Source organism: Artemia sp. Qi Xiang Cuo, chromosome 5, assembly GCF_049724085.1.
Source record: "Artemia sp. Qi Xiang Cuo chromosome 5, ASM4972408v1, whole genome shotgun sequence".
NCBI classification, from domain to species: Eukaryota; Metazoa; Arthropoda; class Branchiopoda; order Anostraca; family Artemiidae; genus Artemia; species Artemia sp. Qi Xiang Cuo.
The window spans coordinates 66,161,454-66,175,683 of record NC_142798.1 but is presented as its reverse complement, the minus strand read 5'-3'; the positions used below and the strand labels follow the sequence as shown (position 1 = coordinate 66,175,683).

The 14,230-nt window shown below is 35.5% G+C and overlaps 1 protein-coding gene across 2 annotated transcripts in view; it reads left to right on the top strand.

The window, feature by feature from the left end:
- The first annotated feature begins 554 nt into the window (after positions 1 to 554).
- The window catches only part of LOC148952407 (uncharacterized), a 44,158-nt gene continuing 30,482 nt past the window's right edge, over positions 555 to 14,230 (top strand). The window contains exon 1 of one of the 2 annotated variants that reach the window (XM_089089865.1): positions 555 to 578. The gene's annotated coding sequence lies outside the window, so the exon portion shown is untranslated. Of the gene's footprint in view, positions 579 to 609; positions 738 to 14,230 lie in introns of those variants that run through there. The other variant, XM_089089864.1, reaches the window with a different exon arrangement.

Sequence of the window (14,230 nt, the reverse complement as noted above, 5' to 3'; positions counted from 1 at the left end):
ATATCAGATATTGCGCAACGTTACTAGATATATGGTATAAGACTCGATATATACGATGTGAGGATGTTAAGTTGAAAAGAGATAGTACCTGACAAGCCTGGATGACCTGGCTTCTGGAAGTTTGTAAATATTTATGTAAATGAAGGGATTTTTCTATAAAAAAAAAGACAGCGCAGGTATAGCCGAAAGCACCACTTCTTGAGGAAAAACATGCTGAAAATGCAATTTATCAAATAAATTCTTTTGAAAAATATACCGATTTCAAGATTTTAATGAGCAAGCACTTCAAAAAACGCCCAATTGGCGCAAATGTATCATATGTGGCAACACTAATATAGTGTATTGAACTCAAAACCCGCATTTTACAGGGACGCGTTTTGATGTCGGACGACCAGGCTATGATGAGCAGCAAAAAGATAAGAAAAAATTAATAACTTAACATCATAAGACGAAAAGGTGCTTTTGAATCCAATTACGTAACAAAACGTTGACAGCTTTTTAAAATATTGCGAAGAACCGAAGCTTTAAACCTTGAATTGGCTGGAATTCCCAACGTGTTATTGATCCTTGAAATTCAGGTATTTTTTTTTTTTTTGTTATCGGCATGACTTGACTTGCAACTTTTCAGTCATGAGTTGACTTGCGACTATCTAATTACTTATAGTTAGCAATATCGTGTTTCTTCAAAAACGTTCAGTATAATTCTGCTTTGGGACTATAGTGCACTGCCTAGTGAGGTAAATATTCTTTATTTACTCTTGTCAAGTTATGTGAAGCCAAACCCTGAATTTTGATCTGCGATAGGGACTTTAAAGATAGAAAAATCATTTAGTCACAGTATAACCGAAATTCCCTTATTATATATAATATTTTCGGATCAGTTTGGTGGTTCCATTTCCCCTAAGGAAAATAAAACGTGCGCTTTGACTCCCCCCCCCCCTATTCGACAAATATATAGCCTAAATTATATGCACTCAGTGAATCTTCAATAGCGCGACTTTTTTCTCACCGCTTGTTTACTTTTTAATTAATATGATGAAAATTAACATGAAGAAGTTAATATGAAGAAAAAAATGAATATGAAGTTAAATTAATTATGAAGGGAGTTAGGAGGTTTGACCTCCCCCCCCCCCGAAATGTTTGTATGACTCGTAAAAACGTAACAAAATGAATATAAATAAATTTCTAACGCGTTTTTAAGTTTTTTTTCTATAAAAAAAAACGTAAATCAGTAAACTTTTGTATATACCCTAGGGCTGGAGGCAGGAGGGGGCTTGGAAATACTTGCAAAGCTAGTGATTCGCAAATTCAGAAAGAGAGTTAAAAGGCATAGTGGGTGGTATGTTTCATTTAGCCAGCAATTATTATCATTTTTTTTTTTTTTTAAATAACCCGTCAAATTAATATGAAGAAAAGAGTCGTGCTATTGAAAATTCATTGATTCTATGTATAATTTGGACTACAAATTTGGGTAAAATTCTATAAAAGCTACTTTTCGCTAACTTCGAAAGAGGTTAGGAAAATCTAGAATTTTACCTAACATTTAAATTTATGTGACTTTTTTTGTGACTATATTTTAAAGGATTAGCGGTCCGCAATTACGAATAATATAAGTAAGTATTTTAGAACGTTTTAAAGTAGTTTCCATAATTTTATAGGAAATGATAATTTTAGAAATAGTCTTGAAATTTTTTGGTTTATGTGGTTATGAGGTAAATATTTCCTTTTCTCATCTGATTCGCTGGCTAAATGACGAACATACCACTCACTGTGCCTTTTAACGCTCTTTCTGAATTTGCGAATCACTACCTTTGCAAGCATTTCCAAGCCCCCTCCTGCCTCCAGCCCTAGGGTATATACAAAAGCTTACTGGTTTTAGTGTTTTTGTTTTTTTTTTCAAAATAGCCTTATTTTGTATTAACGACCTAGTATTAACGACAAGTAAGCAGAAAAAATAATGCTAACCCTTGAAGTATGAAAACTTTCGTATATAGTCTAGGGCCACGTGTAGCCCTTTTAGGGGAGATAGGACCCATTTGCAAGAATAGCGATTAATATATTGAGAAATACTGTTGAAAGGTGCATCGAGTGGTAGGTTTACTATTATGCATAAATCGATTGTGGTTTACTATTTAATTATAATTGTGATTTAAAATTATGATTAATAATTTGATCTTTTTGAGGAGGGACCTTTCCATCACCATCTGATGCACATTTCGGAACGCCATATTTTTCGTAGACCTCCCCGACGCTTGGCACATTTCTTGTCACGCTTGGCACAGTTTTTGCCATGCTTGGTACACTTCTGCAACGCTTGGTACATGTGCCACCTGGTGCACATGATTTCTGAAAGTGGGCTGCTCCTCGCTTGGTACATGTGCCGCCTGTTGCACATGATTTCTGAAAGTGGGTTGCTCCTTGCTTGGTGCATGTGCCGCCTGGTGCACATGATTTCTGAAAGCGGGCTGCTCCTCGCTTGGTACATGTGCCGCCTGGTGCACATCACACATCATTTCTGAAAGTGGGCTGCTCCTTGCTTGGTACATGTGCCGCCTGGTGCACATGATTTCTGAAAGTGGGCTGCTCTACGCATCGTATCTGTGCCGCCTGGTGCACATGCTTTCTGAAAGTGGGCTGCTCCTCGCTTCTTAAACGTTACAATTTAACCATTCAGAGATTAGATAAATAAACTGGGGTGGAATCAACTTGGGGGAAGTTTTTTTTTCAAAACTAGGTCGAGACCAAAGGCCGAGACCGAATCCGTTGATTTTTGAATTAAAATCAGCATGTTAGAAGTAATGAAAACTTGAGAATAATGGCTAACTAGAGAAAAGCCAGGACAGGTAGTCTCTGTGAAGGGCAAAGCTAGCATAACTTTTTCCAGAATTGTATAGAAATGATTCATTTCACTTTTTGATAGATATTCTATCATCCATTTTTTTTTCAAAATAACAGACATATGAAAGGATTGAAACTAGGCTTAGTACTTTGATTTTAAAGCACCAATTCCATTGAGAGGGACCTTCATTTTAGTGGGACATTGTTTTGTTCCCGATCGAAAGATCAAGATTAAGAACATCGGCCGTTCAATTAGAATTCCTACAGAAATTATACGGGTACCGTAATTTAATTTCTAATGCAAAGAGTAGGTACAGTTAATCAAAATGAAAACTCTAGCCCGTGTTTGATGGACAAAAAAGCCGACACCATGTGGTGTTAGCTAATAAAAGTAATTTAACAGCTAAATGAACACAACAGTTCTGTTTTGCTTTACCTTTGCTTTGAATTGGGCCACAGATAAAAGACCCACTTTTTCCTAAAGAATATTGTTCAAATTGGAAGGGGGGGGGGGGCGAAGTTGGAGTCAATTTTCCCAAATCCACTGAAAATGACAGTGAAAATTCAAAAATGAGCTATATAGTACCATAAAGGCAAAGATATACTAAATAAAACTGACCCGTTTCTGTGCATGACTGAATTGTGCTGGCTTATCTTAGTTTCGACAAGATTTTGAAGAAAGTAAATTTCAGCTGTGGCGGGGCAAACTGGGGTGGGGGGGCATTTGGCCCTCTGCCCCATAGCAAATTAAGCCTAGATATATATATATATATATATATATATATATATATATATATATATATATATTATATATATATATATATATATATATATATATATATATATATATATATATATATATATATATATATATATATATATATATATATATATATATATATATATATATATATATATATATATATATATATATATATATATATATATATATATATATATATATATATATATATATCGAGATTTTCGCACAGCTTACTGTCTAAAATACGGTCAGTCAGACGGGTGCCCAAAAGAATCCGTTTCAAATCTAGATGGCGAAAAATTAAAACTCGGCTTAGTTTGAAGTTTTCTATTTATTCTGGGTATGTAAGTGGCGCTTGTGTTTTTTATTTCCTTTTAAACCCATATTAAAGCACAAAAGATTCATTTCTTACTAGTTTACGATACTTTTTGGTCTTCAGATTCTTACATTTAAAGTTTAGTTTCCAAAATATGCCGATCCAAAGCCTAAGGATGGTAAGCGTCCAAGATATGCTTGTAAAGCAATATTATTTCAGGCTTTTACCAAGTTATCAGAGTGGCAAATTTTAGGATTAACCAGTCGTACCTAAGATTTTAGAATCTACGGGATACAAAAGTAATATTTATACACAAAGATGTTAATTTGCTTATTCTAAGCTCAAAATCACCGAGTATAATAAGCCCTGTCTTAATTAGTATGATAAGAGATTTATAGATCCTTGGGTTACCCCCCCCCCCTCGGAGAGTTACCCACGGACAAGTTCCAATGGTATGGACCATACGTTGTTTTCCTTTATTAGTCTAATTCTTTGTGCACATAAGGGAAGGCCAAATTATAACCTCCTTTGAAACCTTTAACAATTTCGAAACTACAAGGAACTATTCAATGCTAAGATAGGTAAGAAAAATATAACCTTTAACCTTTAACCTTTTTTACGCTTTTAACCTATAACCTTTTAACCTTTTTTAACCTATTAACCTTTTTTACGCTTTTACCAAAAAACAAAGGATCACCAAAAATGTGCTTCGGGTTTTTTGACTGTTTTAAAACCAGTCGAACATGCCAAGCGACTCTTTAACAATAAATATATGGCAAGGAAGATTTTACAATCAAAGTTTCCTTGTGACTTGGATGATAAGGTTATTTCGACAAAAAAACAACAAAATACTTCTACTTACCGTGTCGCCCGATGCTAAGACAGGGGCGGATCCAGAATTTTTTTAGGAGGTGCAAAATAGGTTGGTCCGATAAACTTGCGTTAGGAGCAAGTTTATTTAACGCAAACTTGCGTTAATTAAGTAGATTACACTAGTTTAGACTACGTTAGGGGGGGCCTCGCCCTCCCCCTGGATCCGCCGCTGTGCTAAGATGAAGGAAAGCAAAATTAGGGCTGAGACCAAGCATAAAGGCAAGACATCTAACGTCCATTCACGGAAATAAGGAGGGTATATTTATCAAAATCTAGGGTGAGGTAATTTTTTTTTTTAGTTTTACAACGAAAACACCAAGAAAACTTTTATCAAAGAAAACAATAAAAACAGTAATCTTTCAAAATCTATTGGGGGGATTCTTTAAAGGCAAATATCCCTTGACCCCCATTTGACGCCACTCTTCTGTTGAAAACGCCACAAAAGGATTATAAATTTTTGGACAGAGAGTAGTTTCGATCGAATATACCAAGGGGAATACTAATTTAAAGCTATACCTCCAGTGTCCCACATGTTCTAAAAGTTCTATTTTTCGCTTGATCGTTGTATAGATAGGAGATTATTAAGCCATACAAAAGAGCCCTAAGTAACCTAAACACTGAAAGAAAAACCAAAATATAAGTAAAAAGATATAAATGGAAACAGATTCAGAATGAAAAAAAGTAAACACAAATCCACAAACACACACACATGCATAATGTCACTGACCTTTGTGTAAAGTCATATATGACGTTAACCTGTACTGAACGTCACCGCATTAACATTTTTTCAGGGAAGTCTATCGGGGAATTAAACAATATGTAAGGTCACATGGGTACTTTTATAGAAAGCGGTAAGTGCGTGAAAATTGAAGTTTCGTTAATGCTAATGAAATAAAACAAAATAGGATGAAAATATAATAGTTTATGAACAAAAAATAGGCTATATATTTGCACATTAGGGGGGTGGGGGTAGTTGTAAAGCATAGCATATATTAAATACGTAACCTAACCCAACTTAGGTACCTTTTAGTCCCCCTAAACCCAAAAAAACTAAAGTTTAAATATAGTTCCCGGAGTGAGAAACCCTTTGTAATGCCTATCTTTATACAGTGTCTTATATGTGTACCGGGTAATAAGTACCTGTTTTCGCAATAGACTTACTGCATTCTACAAAAGTACCGTCACATGATCCCCGCGTTCAATATAGCTTACTGCAATCGATTGCAATTGATTTTCGTCACAGACATCCAATGAAAACCATTCTTTTTGAAAGTGACAGGCTTTCATTGGCAATCAGTAATGCAAATCCATTGCAATTAACGCGAGTTCTGATTTTACGTAACAAAGAAAACAGGTATTATCTTGCCTAATACGTCAATTAAAAACAGGGGGATATCTCTGTTCAATTCCTTTCGCTTCTTCTCAATGATTTAGCGCTCAGTTCAAACGCAAAGGAAAGTGCAAAAAAAAAGTTTCTAGAAGGCGTGTCTAAATCAGTTTTACTTTCTGATAAGTTTTCAGCAATATCGGGATTGTTTGGTATATCAATTTTTTCCCATTCGATACACCAAAAACGATATTATGGATCCATATTTCTTCGTTTGGGGAAAATTAAATAGCAAAACTATAGTTAACGAGAATTTTGTATAAAGTTTCATTGACAAATTTAAACAATATAAAATCAAATAATCGAACATAAAATTCTTCTATACAAAAAAGACATCCTGAGCATCCAGATGTTGACCTACTTGACTTGGAACAATAAAACACTTGTTACTTCTTTGAATAGGAGCACGCCAATGACTTGGCCAGAGTCCGCCTTTCACTAACTGACCGACCTTGGACAAAACAAAACCTCGGAAAGAATAGAGGTAGTAGGCGCCGTCATAGATTTTATGGCAGCCGGATACAGATATTTCTTAAATACCCTGCATCGACAAAAAGTATTTCGCTATATGAGCCCCCATAACTCTCTCAAGCCTGCTGAGGTTGTCTTGTAGGGACTGTGTCAGCAGTTGTATCTGCTGCTGCAGATGCGGCTGACAAGAAGACCCTCAACTTAGCGAAACGGATTCCGGGCTTTTGACCTTTGGTAACTGGATATGCACCAACGCATGAGTAGGTATTGCAAAAGAAAAAAAAGATGGCAAGTGTCCTCTGAGATAAGATTTTGGCAGTATCTAAAGGCATTCCTAGTAAAGGTCACCAGATGCCTTTTTTTTTATAGGCCTTGCTTAAATAAAAAATTTCAGGCCTTGTATTTTTTTTAGAGAAATCTGTTTAAGGCAAGAAATGAAGAAAAAAGGTTGAAAATCGAATCATGAAAATATCCCACACAGTCTCAGATGAAAATTGTGATAATAAGAATCGTCCTTTTGTCCAGATCAAACTACAACAATGGTTCTCAAATAAATCTAAACACAATCTTCAGCAAATTTTATCTCAATGTGAAATTGACAGAAATAGAAATAATCTAGGTACTACGAATCACCTTGGTCATGATTTATATTCAATTTCTTCGTTCTCTATCCCGCTCTTTTAAAGATTTTTTTTTAAATTGAATATCCCGTTATTATGCAGATACTTCTAGAAAGTAATAACATCTCACGTCGCACAACGTCACCTCGAAAGAACTAGCATCTAACCATTAAATATTTCAATGGTTTGGTTTTTAAGTTTAAGTATTTCAGCACTGCGATTAAATTTTGACAATATCCGTCTTTGTAGAACCTTTGCCCCATTTAATGCATACTTTTATTGCCCCAACCTCCAAAAGACATTCCCCTAATAATTAAATTTGGGCATGTCCCATATCATAATCTACGTCCAAGGCCGTACCCAGAGGGGGGGGGTTAGGGGGTTTGACCCCCCCCCCGGAATGTTTGTTTGACTCGTAAAAACGTAACAAAATGGATATAAACGAATTTTGTATGGGTTTTTTGAGGTTTTTTGTGTAAACTCCCCCCCCCCCCCAACTTTTTTTTAAATAAAACCCCCTCCGAAAAAAAATCCTGGGTACGGCCTTGACTACAACTAAAGCATTCTAAATATTAAAGCGAACTAGTATGAAATCTTCAAAATATGACAAAGAAGAAAATGAATCTCTCAGCCAAAATTTTGATTTAGAAAAGTTAATTATAATTATTGACATAATTCAGTTTTGAATAAATTAAGAAGAATGAACGAATGAATTAAGAAGAAGAAGAATGATTTAAGAAACAATTAAGAAGAACAAATTAAGTCCCTGACTACAACAAATTGTTTTATTATTATTATTATTATTATTATTATTATTATTATTTATTTCTAACCCACACTGTACAGAGGTACAATACGTGGAGTATCACTTCTTCTTCCTTTTGATGTTTTAGCAATTTTTTGCAATAGTTAGAAGGTACCTTTGATAATATGATTACATCTCGTCAGTGCATTCTCTGGTTGGATTGGTTGACTCTGTTTTCAAAAACTTAGTTACTTTAAAAACCGAACAATATAGTAAATGTGGCTGTTTCTTTTTGTTTTGGTTTTCCAAATCTTTTGCAAAATTTGATCGGTTTCAAAATCATGGCTCACCTGTTTTTTTGCAAAATTATTGCGCGATTTTTTTTTATAATAAAATCTTAAGAACGAGGTAAAGGGGGTGCTGACTTACCGAAACCTGGTGAACATTTCGGGACGCCACGTGGGCCCGCTCAGTTCCGCCAAGTTTGGCACAGTTCCGCCACACTTGGAACGCAGCAGCTGTTTTACCTTACGTTTGCGAACCCCCTCATATACTTAATAATTTCTGTTTGTTTTAAGTTCTAATGTTGCTTCTTACTTTCAGTTGAAAAAACTTGTTTTTCTTTTAATTTAATTTCTGATCATTTTTTAAATAATGCTGGGAAATCCGGCGCTTTCTTCATATAAATGTCCCTTACCCCAAGGAATTATCCTCCACGGAAATATTCTCCCGAGTAACCCCCTCCTCCATCCCCCCCACCAGAAAAAAAATCCTTCCTGAAAATGTCTGTATACTTCCCAATAACCAGAGGGCTAGAGGGCTATATATAAACAATGGGCAAAGTTCATAGCTTACAGCTCTTCCCCTGAGGACTGTGGGGGATTAAGTCATTCTAAAAGAAATATTTATTAGACTTTCGACTATTCTAAACAAAATGGATATCTCAAAATTTTGATTGGGTGACTTTGGAAAAGAATGAGCGTGGGAGGGGGCGGAGTTGCCCTCAAATTGTTTCGGTCACTTGAAAAGGTTGCTAGAACTTTTAATTTCCGTTAAAATGAGCCCTTTTGCGATATTCTAGGACTACTGGATCGATACGATCCCCCCTGGGGAAAGAAAAAAAAATAATAATAATAAAAAAAATAAACACGCATCCGTGATCTTTCTTCTGACAAAAAACACAAAATTCCACATTTTTGCAGATAGGAGCTTGAAACTTCTACAGTAGGGTTCTCTGATACGCTGAATCCGATGGTATGAGATTTTCATTAAAGTTATATGACTTTTAGGGGGTGTTTTGCCCTTTTTTCGAAAATAAGTCAAATTTTCTCAGGCGCATAACTTTTCATGGGTAAGACTAAACTTGATGAAACTTATATATTTGAAATCAGCATAAAAATCTGATTTATTTGACGTATCTATTGGCATCGAAATTCTGTATTTTGGAGTTTTGGTTACTATTGAGCCGGGTCGCTCCTGACTTACAGTTTGTTACCACGAACTGTTTGATTATAGGTAACATAAAAGGATATAAATAAGGTTGAGGGTCTGGGGTTGATTCCTTCCTGTTTGAGATTCTGCCAGGCGCGAGGGATCTATATTTTGCCAGGCTGTGGATCTAGCAACAGTAATATTCCCTTTAACCATACTCAAAGCTTCAATTAGGGGCTGAGTCAGGCTCATATAGCCCCCAGGTGTAATTACTTGGTAAAGCGGTCTATACTGAGGTGATCATAATGCTGAGCCAGTATAAATGATTGAAGCCATTTGAGCCTTAATCACAATGCGCAAATCATCATTGGCAGCGTTTGCGCTTGCTTAACATCACAAATTTAGAGACGATTAATAATTTTACCTTAAAAATACACACTTTTTAATGTCATAAGGGTTAACATTTATACTTTTAATTCTAGATTTTTTTTTTTATTTGTAACTACCTTTTAAATCTACGAAGGATTGTCACGAGCTCTAGATTTGGCTAAAACCTGTCTTTTGAGTGTATGACAAATTTTATGTTTGATTGACTGAACTAAAAAAAAGAAGAAAAATAAGAAAGAAAGTAGTTCAACTTGATCATGATATTTCGTGATCTAATAATAGAGAAGATAAATTTCTCTTTCGAGGAAGGGTAGCCAATAATAACTTATGAAATGGGTGTCAACAGTTATACCTTAGAACAAGTATTGCGATTTAATAGAGCATGAAATTATAAGACATGAGGTAACATATTCCATAATTTCCCACTTATTTTTTTTCTTTTTTTTTATAGGGCATAAAGACAAGATTTTTTGTTGGGAGAGGGGTGTACGACTAATAAGGAGCTACTGAGTGTCATTTTTAAGTGGCGTTCAGATGGGTGTCTAGTTAGTCCTGCATGTCTTGACGCGTGCCTGTCCCAGCATCTATACCCAGACAAAGCCCGTTCAAATGCAAAATTTAGTGTTAACGATTTCAAATTCTGCTTATGAGGAAACTTCTTTTGCCTTTATATTTATCATCTGTGGTTAAGAGATGCTTTCGAATGTATGTCTGGCTAGACTTATGTGTCTAAACACGTGTAAGGCTAGACATACATGTTTAGCCATGGAAGTCTTGCTGGATGTGAATGTTAACGCCGCTTTCTAGACTCCAAAAGGCTGATTGTAGTGCCAATGCTATTGGATAAGACTTCATATTTTCGATTATCGTCAACGGCGTCTTGTCATGATAAATTACGTTTTCCCCTCAGTGGATTTTAGTTTTGTCAAGTACGTACAGTACACCATCAACTCTAATCGGGGATAATAGAGACAACTGATGAGAAACCTTTCTCATTGAAGTTAGTCCATATTGATCGAAGGTCTTCTGGCTCTACATTCTGGTTGCCAAATCCACAATTAAATTGCTAAAACTGTGTTCTATTTAGCAATCCAACCGTGGATTTGATTTCGTTTTGTTAGTGCGACAATCATATTCTCGCTTCGGTTGTGAAACCGATAGTTTTCTATCTGATAAAAATTACGAATTTTATAAGATAGTTGAAAAAAATGTTAACATAATAGCATGGACGAACATATGTCCTTTGGAATGCAAGGTATTCCATAAAAAAATAAATTAAAAATGAGTAGCACTTATCCTTATGAAGACGGGCAGAGCCGCGTTTTCGCCCTTGTAAGCCCTAGGCAAACCCGTCACTGAGCCCCGGGATTCATATAAATTTAAGAGAAGTCAGCATTATTGAGCCAAATATAAGATATAAAAGATATTTATTTCAAAAAGATCACTATCACAAGCCCACAAAGGGCCGAATTCGGACTTCGGAGTCGACAATATAAATGATTGTACTAAAACTGGCAAAAATGAAACAACAACAACGAAAAGGAAAAATCATAATGAACAATCATTTAACAGTCAATAATTAAAACTGTAAAAAGTCAATTAAGAAGTTAAAAAGATAAAAACTGATCAAACTAAACTTACACAAATACGAATCGCAAAAACAATTAAAACGGACATAAAAAAAAGGAAGGGGGGGGGAATAAGCGAATATACACAGGAAAAAAAAAGAGCGAGACATAAATGCATGTGAATTAAAAGGGACAATAAGAAAGTGTCAATAATCCAACTGCAGTAAATCAATAAAAGAGTTAAAAAATAAAAACTGGTCAAGAAGGGGGGGGGAGACAAAAAAAAGTAAAAAAAAGTAAAAAAAAAGAAACTATTGGGACATTTTATTCATTTTTCCTGTAATAAAGGGGACAAAAGTTCTTTCATATCTCGAAGTAACGCAGTGAATGGGGGACAAAACAGGAATGGGATCAGAAACAGCTCGAGGCGGCCGTAATCTGGATGGGGAGTGACGTGTGGGGAAAATACTTGCCGTCCGAGGGTTTGTTATGACATTTTTTGCAAATCGGAGGCACAAATTATTTCTTCGTCTCTCGAGGGTCTCTAGGTTTGAAATATTTAACAAATACAAATACGGTATCTTGCCCTCTTTAAAAAAAATTTTTAGAGCTCTATTTTGGACACTTTCAATTTTTTGTGTTGCTTTATTCGAGAGTCCAGGGTGCCACACAGGACAAGCGTACTCTAATATGGGACGCACAAAAGAAATGTATAATTGTAGTAAATGTGATTGGGGGCAACTGAATTTATTTAAAAGTTTAAGGAGGGAAAGCGAGGAGTTTGCTTATCTTAGGATATTATTTATATGGGCATTCCATTTCAAATTAGAAGAAATTGTAACACCAAGGAGTTTAAGAGATGTGACAGAGGTTTCAGGAGGTATAGGAGCAAGAAAAAGGGGAGGGGATGTAAGGAAACTTACTGAGACTATTGCGGATTTAGAAGGGTTAACAGTCATGTCAAGGGAAGAGGCCTCACAGGCAATATCTTGGAGTATGCCCATTGGGTTGCTAAAGATGTTTTTATGACATATCTCTAAAACTGTCAAGTCATCGACAAATTTCCATCTATTGTCATAAAGGGTTGAAAGGCTGTTAATCATAAGTGAAAAAGGAGAGGGCCTAGAATAGTCCCCTGAGGAATGCCATTAAATATGGGGAGATGATCTGAGAAACAATTTAGATATTTAACTGCTTGAGATCTATTAGAAAGAAAAGAGGCAACGAGCTTAACGAGGAAAGTTTCAATGTGGAATTCATTTATAAGTTTATCTATGAGTAAATTGTGGTTAATCAAATCGAAAGCTTTTTGAAGATCAATAGAAATTAGATTAAGCCAAGTGTTAGGTTTTTCAAGTAATTTACCCATGGTATCAACAAGATGGATCAAGTAATGAGAGGTTGACGTGGATTTAAGATTACCAAACTGTCTAAGATCAATGAGGGGGAGGACTTTTATCTTAAGCCAGTCTGCGAGAAAACTTTCATACAATTTTGAAAAAATCGAGGTGAGGGTAATAGGACGAATGCCATCAAAACCAGGCTTCCCATTTTTCTTTTTGATTGGGGTCATAAAGCCTTGTTTCCAATACTGAGGGACCTGTCCAGATTTGGTAATTTCATTAAACAGGGTGGATATGGGTTTTGAGAGGTAATCACTGAAAGCTTTAATCAGAGAACCAGGAATATCTAAAGGGCAAATGCTTGATCGTTTTATTTTTTCATTTTTTTTTACAACATCAAGTGGAAAAATATGTGGGAGTGAAAAAGGATCAGTAATATCTGGAAATACGTAAGATAGTGGCGGGAGACTCTGGACAATCGAAGCCAAAAACTTATTGAGGTTATTAGCTGTGGTCTTTGGAGGTTCATTTATATTAAAATTTATTTGTTCTTGACTCTTGCCGGTAAGTTTTTTAATTTCAGAGTACCAGTTCTTTGGTTTATCATGGCGCAAGTCTTTAATTTTATTTTTATAATAGGCTCGGGCAGCTTTTCTAATTTGACTTTTTAATTCCTTTCTTAACTTATTTGCTTCAGCTAAATTACCCCTCTTAAATAAGCTTATTTTCGTACGAATTAATATTTTTATGTGATTATTTATGTAAGGTTTATCACTGGAGCATTTTCTGATTTTTTTTTCTGGGAAACATAATGAGTAGGAATCAATTAGTTTTTTTGTGAAAAATCAAAATTTTGTCATCAAAGTTATTAGAATTATAAAGGTCTGACTAACTTTCACTGGTCAGCCATGATCCAAAAGAAAAAAGTTCTGTGTCACTGAGGGGACGGCAAACCCCAATGGAGGTAGTAAAGGAATGTTCAATGGCTGAGGAAGGAGAACAAAGAAGACACTAGTGGTAACTGCCTCCTAGTGGTGACAGTGCTTGCGGGGAGTTGTAATACTTTCTCATGTTTGAACAAATAACATCCAGAGAGGTTTTACCTTTTGTTGTAGATATTTTAACCAATTGTTTAATATTAAGAGAGGTACAGATAGAGTCTATCCTCAGGTCATTCGCATCGCCAAGTAAGCAAATACCAGCGTTCGGATACTTTGATAACACAAAGTCAGCACTTATAAGAAATTGTTGGATAAATTTACATTTCTGGTCAATACTTTGGTTAGGGGAATGATAAAAGACGGCGGTTACAATTAAATTGAAAGGGCGGGGAAGTACTTTCGGTCGAAGGCTCAGCCATAGAATTTCATCATAATCTGATAAGTAGGAGTAGGGTTTGTATTATTTTAAAAATCTCTAAGGACACCCTTTAGCCTACCCCTCCGGACCACACCCTCCGTATACTAGTCATAATGAGGTATCCCACAT